Source organism: Malus domestica, chromosome 09 (assembly GCF_042453785.1).
Source record: "Malus domestica chromosome 09, GDT2T_hap1".
Lineage (NCBI taxonomy): Eukaryota > Viridiplantae > Streptophyta > Magnoliopsida > Rosales > Rosaceae > Malus > Malus domestica.
The window spans coordinates 32,299,860-32,315,266 of NC_091669.1; positions in this window are offsets into that span (position 1 = coordinate 32,299,860).

Sequence of the window (15,407 nt, forward strand, 5' to 3'; positions counted from 1 at the left end):
CACAACAAATACCAAATTATTTCGACAACTAGTCAAATCTAGCTTAGTGAATGTTAGTGAGGGCAAACAAACACTCCCTTAAGGGGTAACCAATGTTGGCCACAGATGAAATCCAACGGTCACCAAAACTTCTGTACGAATACATTGGCTCACCGATAAGGATAGTTACTGGGTTTTATTATTAATTTAAGTTTTAAGTTTCTAATTTTCTAATTTTTTTTAACGACAAAAAAATAGACAAGAAAAAGACATTAAATTCATATGTAAACAAAATTTCACGTGGCAAAATTTGAGTGGAAGTATCACTGGCTGAAGTGGTGATACCGTACTACTCCATAATTTCTCGCTCTCTTGCTAGTTGCTATCCATTTTCATTTTATTGAGTATTTTTAACCAGAATCTTGAGTTGTCGAGTCTCTTCAACTGGAATCTTGAGGCAGGAGGGCTCACAGACTGATAGGTCCGACCACTCAATATCGATATATTGATTATTAAGTCATTCATATTCTTAATGTTGGTAATATTTTAATTACATAATTATCAGTATCGTATCGTATCAATATGATTATTAATTGAATTTAAGCAAAAAAATAAATAGCGACGTGATATTATTTGATTAGAAAGTTGGAGAAGCTGGTTGTGAGGAGACCTGCCTCAAGATTTTCAATTTTATTTACTTTCTGGTTATATGGTTTAATTACATGTCAACTATGTAAATAACCATAGATTCAACAAAAAATAATTATTATCTTTCTTAGGTCATAATAGTTATTTGGCTTATTTGGGTTTATCATGTAGTTTTGGTCTTTTTTTTTAGCAAGCTATTTCTTCTTGTCGTTGGTTGCTAATTGCAGATATAGTTTGGATCTCGTAGCCTCGCGATATCCTATGTAATATTTTCTTTTCTTTCGGGCTTATACCCTGATCCAAAACAAGCCTCTACAAGGTAGAAAACAAATGGCTTCCCTCTCAGTATTATTGTTTAATGGACTTTAACTGGCCGCTAATCGCTCTATCCACTTTGGATTAAACACCAAGAATTTTGAGGTTCATCCAGTTGAATATCAAAGTGCGAACAAGACTAACAAAAATAATAAGAATATTATTAATAAACGAGAATGCCGAAACGGTTAACCCTAAGAGGCTACATTGTGACTAACTTATTCTCTAATGAATAACAAATCATGTTATTTATAATAAACTAACTCTAACCCTAAAAGGTAAGAAACTAAAACCCTAATGCTAACGGGCTAAGCCCAGAAGACCAAACATTCAAATAAACCAAAATACAAATATTTTCCAACACTCTCTATCAAACTCATGGCGGTACACGACATGGGTTTGCCAAAGTAGATGTGGATGCAAAACTCCAAATTCCAGTGCCAATGCCGATGCTGATGTTGATGCCAATACCAATGCCGATGCCGATGCCAATACCAATACCGACGCTGATGCCGATGCCAATACCAATGCCGATGCCGATGCCAATACCGATGCCAATACCAATACCGATGTTGATGCCGATGCCAATACCAATGCCGATGCCAATTCCAACTTCCAAACAAACAATAAAAAAATTCAACCAATCAGACTATATATTTCTTTGTGCCTGTGTGAACCTTCAAACAAAAAACCAACTTTTTTTTGTCTTTATTCTTTTCTACTTTTTTTTTTAAATCCTCTTTTTTTCTTATTCCTTTTTTATTTTCTCCCTTTCCTTCTTTCCTCCTGTTGTGCCTTTTTTTTCAATGGATGCAGTAACCAAGTCGAACAAAAGGAAAGGGATTGCAGCAAACAAAACAACTCCAGTGCAAAGTCAAACTGCAAGACTTCATATCGGTTGCGACATATTCAAATGGTAGAAGTCGATGCGGGTACGACCCGAGTCAAGGTGCAGATCAAGCTGTGAGATGCAAGTTCGTGAAGGGTGCCGATGCTCCAGATGCATTTTAAACTACCAACAACTAATATCGAAATAAAAAAACAAACTAACTAATACGAGCAAACAGAAGCAGATTAAATCTCGAAGGATCAAACCTGCTCTGATACCAAGTTGAATATCAGAGTGCGAACAAGACTAACAAGAATAATAAGAATATTATTAATAAACGAGAATTCCGAAACGGCTACAAAACCTTAAGAGGCTACATTGTGACTAACTTATTCTCTAATGAATAACAAAGCATGTTATTTATAATAAACTAACCCTAACCCTAAAAGGTAAGAAACTGAAACCCTAATGCTAATGGGCTAAGCCCAGAAGACCATTCAAATAAACCAAAATACAAATATTTTCCAACACATCCCATTTATACATAAGAGTCAAGAACAATGCTTGTAGCTTACTAGGTGGCGCGGTAAGAGAAATTATGGCCTCGGCCTCGTCCAACATTGCCTTAACCACCACTCCGTCGGCCACCTCGACCTGGCTACGACCTCCACCACAGCGATGCCTTGGCGAACTGCTAAATGTCTGCATAACCATCACAAGGAGGTGTTCAAAACATACATACTTGCAAACAAACAACGACTACTAAGTGATAGAAACTGAAGGCATTGGTGTCAGATTTTCGATACTTTTCGCTCAAGTTTCAAGCCGATAAGAATACCTCTTAGGAGAACCTTGTCTTCCCATTGTACATTCCATGATGAAGTGCATTGCACGACAGAGAATCAAAGAAGTCATCCTAACATAAACCGTCTGAAGAACAAGAAATCTAAATTAACAAAAGTCAATTCCTTAATATCACCTGACATGCTCTAACGTCATTTTCATCTAGAGTATCACATATGTTAAGCAAAACAATGAAATAGTAACGAAATGATTTAACTTCGTTAAGATTACAGCTAACTTAAACTTGAGTACTCCGTAATGCAGCGAAAATTCGTCAAGATTATACTAGCCATCAAACTTCTTTTAATTTTTCTTTTTGCCAGCATTCGTGTCGTTGGAAATTCAAACAACCTGAATTCTATAGTGAACCATGAATATATTGTTGATCTTACATACCAACTTATTAAACAATCCACATTTTACATAAACTAACAGATTATAATGCTAAGTATAGCACTTCCAAAGGAGTAGGATTTTCTCCCCTCTTTTTTGGACTTGGATTGTCTGCCCTCCCATTTCGGTGCTCTCCCCGTGCCCTCCTGTTTTGTGTGGTTACGGTTAAGCCACGTTAATATTTTATATTATTTTTTTATAAAAATAATAAAACAAAAAGAAATAGTAATATAAAATGTTGACGTGGCTTAACCGTGACCACAAAAACAGGAGGGCACGGGGAGGGCACCACAATTAGAGGGCAGACAATCCAAGTCCCTCTTTTTTTCCCTCTCATTCCCTCCCCTCCTATTTGAACGATTACGGTTAAGTCACGTCAACATCTTATATTAATTTTTTATAAAAAAAGAAAGACAAAATAAAGAATGTGAGATGAGATGACGAAATGGGATGGAAAAAGGGGGAAAATAATCCTAATCCTTCTCGAAAAGCAAAGGCATCACAACTTCTATTGGAAAACAAACAAAATCCCACTTCAAAAATAACTACAAAAATCCAAAAATGAATATAAAAAAGGGAGTTTTAACGAAAAGTTCGTGGTACTGTTCACTTTAACGAAAAAACATATTTTTATACTAAAAAGTCAAACCTGGTACTATTCACTCTACTCTTTATTTTGACCTTATCATTAAAACTCAAAGTTTTCAAGTCATTTTCATTAGTTTTCCTTAAAAATAACAACCTAATTGGCCAAAAAAACTAAAAGGGGGAGTTTTGATGACACCATTTCTCAAACCAATGCTGGATTCTTTTTTGTTTTTCGTTCTATCCCGGGGCCGATTTGCTATTCATGTAAAAGTGTTGGATGTAAAAAGGTGAATATTTTGTGTTTAACGGTAGGACTTTGAGAATGTATGTGTTTTTTTAAAAAGTACTTAAAATTGCTTCCTCAGCCAATTTATAAATCATAAACACTTTTAACTTTTCCGTAACACATATATCATGTCAGTCCATAGTATGATGTATGTTTGTACCATACTTGACCAATCCCGAAACTGCTGAGCACCGGTCAACGTTATACCATCAAGGACCCAGAAGAGTTTCCCTCCAACCAGGAGGCCAATCACAACGCGACACGTGTCGACATCAGAAGTCAATCATAGCGCGACACATGTCAACATCAGAAGCAAATCACAACATGACACGTGTTAATGTCAGAATGAAACTAGAAACTCTCTTCTATAAATAGAGATCATTCTCTCACAATATTTCCTAATGTCATTTGTACTAAATCATTCACTAGTACTCATTAAATGAGAGCTTGAACCTATGTACTTGTGTAAACCCTTCACAATTAATGAGAACTCCTCTACTCTGTGGACGTAGCCAATCTGGGTGAACCACGTACATTTTGTGTTTGCTTCCCTGTCTCTATCCATTTACATACTTATTCACACTAGTGACTGGAGCAATCTAGTGAAGGTCACAAACTTAACATTTTATGTTGTACCAAAGTCCTCGCTGATTTTGTGCATCAACATTTGGCGCCGTCTGTGGGAACGACACTTATTCCCACTATCTTCAACTTTGTCAAGCTGGTTTCCACCATTCGTACACTCTCTTTTGACCAGGCATCCCTCTCCAACATGGGGAGCGAAGAAAACCACAGCACACAGAATGACACCCCTCTTGCACCTAGTGCGAAACAACGAAAGAATGAAGGAAAAAGGGTTGCTCTTTAAGCTAAAGTCGATGAGCTAGAAGCTCAAAACAACAAGATAGCAATGAAGAATGAGGTCCTTCAGGAGCAGTATGAAAAGCTCTTTGAGACGCTCCACGAAACTATGCGTACTCAAACACGCGAGCTTGTTGCCCCTGTGGACATCAACCATCATCTGGGTACCCCCCCAACACCGAGGGTCACCTTCATTCGACATGGGTATCCCTGATGAGGAGTGAGCTAATCATCAAAACATTGATCAACATAAGACTTCTCTCAACCTAGCTGCTTCGACCCGAAGCAGGAGAAATGGAGGAAGACACCTCTTTGCAAAAGGGTTGGAAGGATCGAAAACCGTTTATCGTGACTGTCGAGACTTCTTAAAGCAACGTCGAGAGAATCCCCTTCATATATGCTCGAAGATCAATGACCCAAGGGTTTCTGAAAGACTCGGTCCCCTCCCACGACCCAGGCCAGCTGCCAATCTAGGGAAGGAACGACATGTCCTAGATGAACATGAAGGTACAAGGGACTCTGAGGTATTCTAACAAACTCGCCCTAGAAGTCAGTACGGCGAGTCCAAGGAAAAATCACACACCCTTGCTCAAACTTTCCTACTTCCAAGAGGCAATGAAGACTTACGAAAGAAAATCCCAGTGGTACATGACTCCACTCAAGACCCCCTTATCCTACAGTTCATTGAGGAAGTAAACAAGTTGAAGGCCGAAAGTCAGGCCGAGATACCTGACTGGAACCAACCCGGGCCTGGCCCTTTCACAAGGAGGATCCTCGACACCCCCCTTCAAGCAAAGACAAAATAAAAGCTTGGTTTACAACTCTATACTAGAAGGGAGGACCCAATTGAACACATTGACCTCTTTGAGTCCACCATGGTATATCGGATGCACACCGACGAAGAGCGATGTCTTTTCTTCCCCTCCACCCTCTCTGGCGGAGCTCTAAACTGGTATTGCCGTCTTCCACCTGAGACAGTAGACTCATTTGAGGAACTGAGGAAATTGTTTGTCTCTCAACAAATCTTCCAGACCGATCGCTTGCATTCTACAGATGACTTGTACACTATTTGCCAGAAGCCAGACGAGTCACTACGAGAGTATGCTGGTCGTTTCAGCCATGAGTATTCTTACTGCGTTGAGGCAGATGACAAGACCACCCTTAAGGCCTTCATGGCAGGCCTACGTGATTGTTTCTTCAAGTACATGATCAATGCCAACACTTGGAAGACTTACTCTGAGGTGATGGCACATGCTTACAACCATGCCTCCACCGAGGCAATGACATATCAAAGGAAACCTCCCACAACCACCCCTTATCAACAAGTAGGGAGTGGAAGCCAGATCCAACCAAATGAGAAGACCTCGACATTCCAAACGGCAGCGGTGCCTCCTCATGCCTTACTTAATACTTTACCAAGTCAACAGACATATCAATCTCAGGGCAAAAGGAAAGATTTCCATCCTCACCAGTCTCATTTTAGTAAAAGGAGTAAGGGACACTACCGCGATAACCAAGGGTATCGCCATGATAATCCCCGACCCCAGGAGTCAACACAGTGGGTCAAGCACGTGTTAGGACAGCCCCTACCCTGAGGTATGAGGCATACACACATTTGAACGCCACATGCGTGGCTATTTACCCCAGCATAGCACACTTGATACTGAAGCCAAAACCGAGGCACCCGGATTACAAGCCCACGAAAAACACGGGCACGTTTTGCTGCTACCACGAGCATAACGGCCATGACGGCGAGAAATGTATCACCCTTCGTGATCATATTGAAGTTTTGGCACGTGAAGGAAAAATTGATCAATTCCTCTTTCACCCTCCAAGGGGTAACCGTAACCAACGCCAGGTAAATGTGATATATTCTATAAGTGGTGGCACACCTATATCTAAATCTTCCAACAGGGCCATGAAAAATAGTGAACGAGCTTTAAGGTCTGGCCACCAAATGTTTCACGTGGAAGACATCAGGGGAGGTAAGTATCAAAAGCCTAACTGGGATCCAATATATTTCTACCCTGAGGAAGAAAGAGGTATCATTTACCCTCATAACGACCCACTGATTGTGAAAGCTCACATAGCCAACTTTGAAGTACGACGAATCCTGGTAGACACGGGGGCTTCGGTCAATATCATGTTTGCTGAAGCTTTCATGGCACTTAATGTAGTTGAACACTTGCTCGACTGCTCGATTTCCCCTCTGTTAAGCTTCTCCGGTGATATCGTGCAACCTTTGGGGAGCATACATTTACCTTTGACCATTGGTACAAGCCCTTACACAGCTACCATTACCACTAACTTCCTGGTGGTTGATTGCCCAACGACATACAATGTCATCTTCGGACACATAGGCATCAATGATCTCAAGGCCATGGTATCCACACACATGTTGTTGATGAAATTTCCAACCCCCTATGGCAATGGTTACATCAGAGGAAATCAACTTAGTGCACGATCATGTTACAACACTTTGGTCAAGCAACAGCACCTGTCTGTGCCCAAGGAAACCCTTTCTATACATGACCAAGTCATAAAGACCAGCACAGACGAAGCCAACTTGGATATTCACAGTGGCAACAATCAACCCGACGATCCTCGAGATGACTCTTTCACCCAGCAAGCACAACCTGCTGAAGAGTTAGAGAAGGTCGATATCTCAAAAGATTATCCGGATCGCATGGTGAAGATTGGTACCACCTTGTCACCACCCATTTGGTTGGCATTGATCTCTTTTTTGCAAGGGAACACTGAGGTCTTCGCCTGGTCATACGAGGACATGCCAGGCATCTCTCCCGATATAATCTGTCATCGCTTAAGTATTGACCCCAAGACCAAGCCAGTGAGACAGAAGCAAAGATCTTATGACGCTGAACGGTACGAGGCAATAAGGCAGAAGTTGAAAAACTTAAAGGCATAGCTTTCCTCTTCCTCTCATAGACAGACTTATAGACTCTACGGTAGGGTGTGAACTCTTGAGCTTCATGGATGCTTACTCAGGATACAACCAAATCCTCATGAACCCCCTGACCAAGAACACATAGCCTTCACTACTGACAGGGGACTATATTGCTATAAAGTCATGCCATTCAGCCTAAAGAATGCAGGAGCGACTTATCAGAGACTAGTCAATTCAATGTTCGCCAAACAGATTGGGAAGAGCATGGAAGTTTACGTTGATGATATGCTAGTCAAGAGCAAACATGCTGACCAACACATCACCAACCTATCTGAAACTTTCACCATTCTGAAGAGGTTGAACCCCAACAAATGTGCCTTCGACGTAGGCTCTGGCAAATTCTTAGGCTTCATGATAAGCCAACGAGGCATTGAGGCTAATCCCGAGAAGATCAAAGCAATCCTTGACATGAATGAACCGATAACTTCAAAAGACATCCAGATCCTTACTGGCAAGGTGGCAGCCTTAACTAGGTTCATCTCTAAGGTCATCGACAGATGTGCTCCTTTCTTCAAAGCACTTAAGAGAAGTAAGAAGTACATTACATGGACTGATGAATGTGTTGAGGCATTCAAGAACCTCAAAGACTACATGAGTAAAGCCCATTTGCTCTCCAAACCTAAGGTTGGTGACACTCTCATTATCTATCTGTCAGTATCGGCTTCAGCAGTAAGTTCCTTGATAGGATGGTAATGTCGAACGGCCTGTCTACTACGCTAGCAAGGCTTTACAAGATGCGGAGACACGATACTCAAACATTGAGAAATTGGCTCTAGCATTGGTCATGTCTGCTCGAAAACTTTGCCTTTACTTTCAAGCACACTCCATCATTGTGCTTACCAATCATCCTCTTCGACAGATACTTCAAAGTCCTAACACTTCCGGGCGAATGATCAAATGGGCGATAACATTGGGTGAGTTTGATATCTCCTACCAACCAAAGCCAGCTGAGAAGGGCCAAGCAGTGGCAGGCTTCATCGCTGACTTCACATATCTCGTTGACATTGTTTCTATGCCTAAAGAAGTGGTTTCATTACCCTCGGAAGCTCAGAAAATAGAACCAACAGGCCCAGCATGGAGTCTATATGTTGATGGCTCGTCCAACCAACAGGGTTGTGGAGCAGGACTAGTTCTTACGACCCCTGACAAAGTTGCGATGAAATATGTTATTCGTTTCAAATTCAAGGCGTCGAACAATGAGGCCGAATATGAAGCCCTCCTGGCAGGCTTACATTTGGCCAAACACCTTGGGGTTAAACGAATTGATATCTTCAGTGACTCCCAATTGGTGGTTAACCAGGTCACCAACAACTTTGACGTTAAGGATAGCTCCATGGCAGCATATCTGGCACAAACACAATTGTTGCTCAAGCACTTCCACTACCAGATCACCCAAATTCCTCGAGCGGTAAACAGTCATGCAGATGCTTTAGCTCGCCTCGCCTCAGCGGTGGAAGACAAGATTGGGAGAAAAATTCAGGTCGAATTGTTGGCAGCATCAAGCACCATGGCTGCAGAAGTGTGCAACTTACAACAAGGAGATAGTTGGATTACCCTGATTTATAGATTCCTTGCTCATGGCACCCTTCCAAATGACAAAGTCCAAGCTAAGCAGATTCGATACAAGGCTACCCATTACTTGATCATTAATGACCAACTCTACAAGCGGGGTTTTAACATACCATACCTAAGATGCCTTACGCCCGCAGAGGCGGAAACTGTCCTTCGGGAAATACATGAAGGAGTTTGCGGAGATCGTGCTGGATCTCGATCCCTAGCACACAAGGTTTTTCGCCACGGATATTACTGGCCAACATTCCACCAAGATGCCATTAGAATATCCCGCTCATGTGATAAGTGTCAACGCTACGCAACTATTTCTCACTCCCCTCCTAAGCTGCTCACTCCTATGATCAGCCCTTGGCCCTTCGCCCAATGGGGACTTGATTTGATTGACCCAATGCCTGCAGGGAAGGGCAAGGTTCACTATGCAATCGTTGCAGTTGACTACTTCATAAAGTGAGCCAAAGTTCATTACTGAGGCAAAAATAGAAGACTTCGTATAGAAGAACATTCTTTGCAGATTTGGCATTCCCAATGCAATAGTCACTGACAACGGGCGACAGTTCGACAACAATAAGTTCACGATGTTCTGCTCTAAGTTCAATATCAACTTATGTTTTGCCTCCCCAGCTCATCCCTAGTCTAATGGACAAGTTGAAGCCATCAACAAAATAATCGAGCGAACTTTGAAAACCAGTTTGGACAAGGCTAAAGGTTGTTGGCCAGAATTTGTACCCCAAGTTCTTTGGTCATACCGCACTTCGTATTGGACATCAACATGAGAAACCCCATTCTCACTTGCCTTTGGTACAGAGGCGGTTGTCCCTGTTGAGCTTAAGCAGGCAACATTTCTAGTCCAGAACTACGTGCAAAGCGAAAATGACAAACAACTTAGATCTAGTCGAGGAACACAGAAACCAGGCTCACTTGAGGAATGTCGCCTACAACCAGCGCATCTCCAACTACTATGACTAAAGGGTCAAACCTCGTTCTTTCAAAGTGGGGGACTGGGTATTGAAGAAAAGATTACTCTGCGACAGAATCCCGAGTGAAGGAACACTTAGTCCAAACTGGGATAGACCGTTTGAAGTTGTTGGCATCAGTTGCCCTGGCTCCTACAAGCTTAGAAGCTCCGATGGTAAGTCCCTTGGCCATCCATGGAACGCTGATCACTTGAAGTACTATTACAAGTAAACTCACATTGTACAAGTGTTAAGCTTCAGCCGTTCGCAGCCTATGTAACGAAGACTATTTGGCATGAATTCAATAAAAAGGTGATTTAGACAACTTGATCCTAATCCTCTTACATTCCTAGCAATGAAACACTTGGGTTCAAAGCTTCAACATGAATGCTTCAAACATGAAACAAAGTCTAAGTATATGTCAACAAGACTATACAAATAAACGAACAGCTTCACAGTATATTCGTTCAATCATACATTTCAACACATTCATACATTAGCCAACTGTGCTTTGAAAGGGTTCAACATATTTTGTGTCATTCGACACTTGCTACAATGTGCCTAGACACCTTGCCCTTATTCTCACCAACCAGGTGATGAAATGTACAACCCGTACTATAATATCATTTGGTAACTTGCCACTCATGCCACCAACCAGGTGAAGAAGGAACTCATCTTCATGCCACCAACCAGGTGATGAAATGTACAACCCGTACTCTAATATCATTTGGCAACTTGCCATTCATGCCACCAACCAGGTGATGAAATGTACAACCCGTACTCTAATATCATTTGGCAACTTGCCACTCATGCCACCAACCAGGTGAAAAAGGAACTCATCTTCATGCCACTAACCAGGTGATGAAATGTATAACCTGTACTCTCCTTCATGCCACCAACCAGGTGATGAAATGTACAACCCGTACTCTAATATCATTTGGCAACTTGCCATTCATGCCACCAACCAGGGGAAAAAGGAACTCACCTTCGTACCACCAACCAAGTGATGAAAGCAACTCACCATTCATTCCACCTACCAGAAGACGAGTGGTACAACTTGTACATTTGAACTCCTAGCATTCACAAATAATCAAAAACCCTCAAGCTTGACAACTCAACTAGGTGAGCACTTATGCCCAACAAGAGTTATAGTCACCAACAAAGTTTTATTGCAAGCCAATAACAACTTCAGTGCATGGCGTACGAAGATCAAGCTATTCAGCCCTTTTGCATCTGCTTCAAACATTTCCCCTCTGTAACAATGCAAACACTACAACTCGTAAAAAGCTTCACACACTCTTTATTAAGACAGTGTGAAGCAAAACCAATTTATGGTGCCAACAAGAGCTTCATCAATGGAGGGCAACCATAATTCTCAAAAGCTTTACACACTCTTGATCAAGACAGTGTGAAGCAAAACCAATTTATGGTGCCAACAAAAGCTTTATCAAAGGAGTTCAACCACAATTCTCAAAAGCTTCACACACTCTTGATCAAGACAGTGTAAAGCAAAACCAATTTATGGTGCCAACAAGAACTTCATCAATGGAAGGCAACCACAATTCTCAAAAGCTTCACACACTCTTGATCAAGACAGTGTGAATCAAAACCAATTTATAGTGCCAACAAGAGCTTCATCAATAAAGGGCAACCACAATTCTCAAAAGCTTCACACACTCTTGATCAAGACAGTGTGAAGCAAAACCAATGTATGGTGCCAACAAGAGCTTCATCAATGGAGGGCAACCACAATTCTCAAAAGCTTCACACACTCTTGATCAAGATAGTGTGAAGCAAAACCAATTTATGGTGTCAACAAAAACTTTACCAAAAGAGTTCAACCACAATTCTTAAAAGCTTCACTCACTCTTGATCAAGACAGTGTGAAGCAAAACCAATTTATGGTGCCAACAAGAGCTTCATCAATGGAGGGCAACTACAATTCTCAGACCGTCGAAGCAAATTCTATTTATATGGTTCATCCAAACCTTCGACTACTACAAGGTGTGGCTTGCATCACAATCTCTTACTACAAGGTATGGAAGCAAAATTTGTATATGTTGTCTCTCCCACATTTTCCAATTTCTAGTTTCCCAAAAAAAAAAAAAAAAAGGAAATTCAACAAAGCTTCATCAATGGAGGACAACTACAAATTCTCAAAAACTTCACACTATCTTGATCAAGATAGTGTGAAGCAAAATCAATTCATGCTACCCAACAAAAGCTTCAACTCCAAAGCTTCACCTACAAAACTTCAACTCCAAAGCTTCACCAACAAAAGCTTCATCAATGGAGGACAACTACAAATTCTCAAAAGCTTCACACTATCTTGATCAAGTACAAAGTTAAAACAACTGACTACCTGGAACCTCTTACCTGATTACTTACCTGGCATTGCTCTCGAGTACTCATCTTCAACATTTTATGCTTCCAGAAAAGATACCACATCTGCCTGAGGAACAAATAAGGCAAGTGAGAAGGATACAAGGAAGCATGTGGATACAAGCGCAACAAAACACATGTCGATTGATGAGTAGATTTTATATTATATATTTTACCCTAATCTTAGTATATTTTGGTTAATATTTTGGAAGAATTTTGATACTTTGAATTGTATTTTCAATATAGGACTTTCGACTTCCTCTGGAGCAAAACAGGATCAAATGGACGAATTTTGGAGTAATTTCAGTTGGAGGACGTTCGTGAGTCACTTAGCTTGATCGTATCAAAATTTGGGATTTTTCCACCAAGCGGTTATTTTCTGGCGATGAAAGAAAGAAGCAGTGCGCAGTGCTGGAAAATGACGTTTTGGGCTTAAATTGCGTTTTTGGAGCCCAAGATGACCTCGGATGGGTTCGTGGCCTTCTGGAAAAGTGTTCAGAATATTCCAAACATTAGATCCAGCTATATTGGGCCAGTTTTGGAGCAGCTTATGGGTCAAAACGTGGCTGTTTAGATTTTAGACGAATTTTTATCATTTAATTTAGGGTTATGTTTTCTAGGGTTTTGGGGTGGCTTGGCAAATATATTGCTTAGCCGTCTACAGTTTTAAAAAACGCTTTATTTTAATGAATATTGGAGACAGAGAGAAGTGCTAGGGTTTTGAAGATTTTCTACTTGAAGGTGTTTTCAATCCTTTTCTTAAGAGATATTTCTATGATTTCAATTATGAATATGCGGAACTAATTTCTTTTGCTAGGGCGAAGCCTTGAGCCTTAGCATGAATATGTGATTTTTATTTAATTGCTTATGATTGATTGCATGCGTACTTTGAATTGTTAATCACCGGGATAAAAACTATCTAATTGTTTTAATGCCTGATCACCATTAGGATCTTTAGAAAAGTAATTTGATGCAATTTTGGTCGGAAGGTTCCCTGAAATTGACGCTGGCTTCTTGTGATTAATAATTGTAATTTCTCTTAAGATGAATATCACGTCTTAAGGATTGCATGATTTTTCAAAGGATTTTCATAAAGCATAATGAGTCTTTCATGTTTAGATTTGATCCGAACGTCCGGACGGGTTGCATGTTAGATATACGTTCTATGTTGGAGGTTCCAAGTAGAATATGAATTAGGAAAATCTAATCTTCAAAGTGGCATGTGTAGATCATAAGTAATTGGTAAAAATTCATAGGATTGCTAGGTGATGGTGGAACCCTAGTGCTTTCTTAATTTTATTCTCCCAAAACTGTTTTCTTTCTCTCTAGCTCTAATATTGCAGATTGTTTATTTTAATTCATTAATTTCGTTTTTATTTTAATTAGGTTACAAAATCAATCACTTCAATTTCTACTTTACAATAATTAAATGGAATCTGATTAGTTCGAATTATTTAATAATCCCTGTGGAGATGACCTTGCGAAATCCATTTATACTACAATAACCTTGTGATTCTTGCAAGTAAAATAGGAGATTTAAGCCCAACACATGAGTAGTAAAAATCCTATCACCGATTCATCTATTACTTCGTCAACAACAAAAGTATCTCATATCATCAAGGTCGAACGCACTCTTGATTTAATGGACTTGTTTTGACCCTCAAATTCTTGAGTCGACTTTATACTCTGGAGGAAACCAGAAAACCCAGCCCAGTTCAAGAATAAGCCTGTGGAAAGTTACTTCTTCAAAAGCAAAAGTATCTCATATCATCTCTTCTCCATTTGCTTCTCCTTATCCTTGTTACTGTTTACAACACAAGGAGAAGGAGAACAATCAACCGGAAGCCGAAGTCGAACCTCCAATCTAGGTTGCTTGCTTGGAAGTCTGATTGCTTACCTTGTCTGTTACCTCTTTCGGCAAATCTCCTAGCTCGGCGACTTGGGGGACTCCTACTATAGGGTTTTGTATCATACTTGACCAAGCCCGAAACTACAAGTAAGCTTCAAGTGAAATTGATATATTACCTTGTGCATTTTCATCGATTAAAGATACCACCCCTGGATGGAGGAAAAGTACTTCCAGAGAAGATGTCATATCTACGTATAAGACAGATAAGGCAAGTGAAAATGATACCACACTTCGGTACTTAGAAGTTTCGTGATTACTCAATGGCTTGGATCTTGCAAGTCCCCAACCGAGGAGCTTCCCTCACTCGGGAACTTAGGGGAACACTGTTTGTACCATACTTGACCAATCCTGAAATTACTGAGCACCAGTCAACGTTATACCGTCAAGGACCCAGAAGAGTTTCCCAACAACCAGAAGGCTAATCACAGCACGACACGTGTCGACATCAGAAGCCAATCATAGCGCAACACGTGTCAACATCAAAAGACAATCACAACACGATACGTGTCAATGTTAGAATGAAACTAGAAACTCTCTTCTATAAATAAAGATCATTCTCTCACAATATTTCCTAATGTCATTTGTACTAAATCATTCACTAGTACTCACTAAAGGAGAGCTTGAACCTATGTACTTGTGTTAACCCTTCACAATTAATGAGAACTCCTCTACTCCGTGGACGTAACCAATCTGGGTGAACCACGTACATCTTGTGTTTGCTTCCCTGTCCCTATCCATTTACATACTTATTCACACTAGTGACCGGAGCAATCTAGTGAAGGTCACAAACTTAACATTTTTTGTTGTACCGAAGTCCTCGATGATTTTGTGCATCAACAATGTACAACTGATTTTTTTGGAATGATTATTTTCACTCATCACAT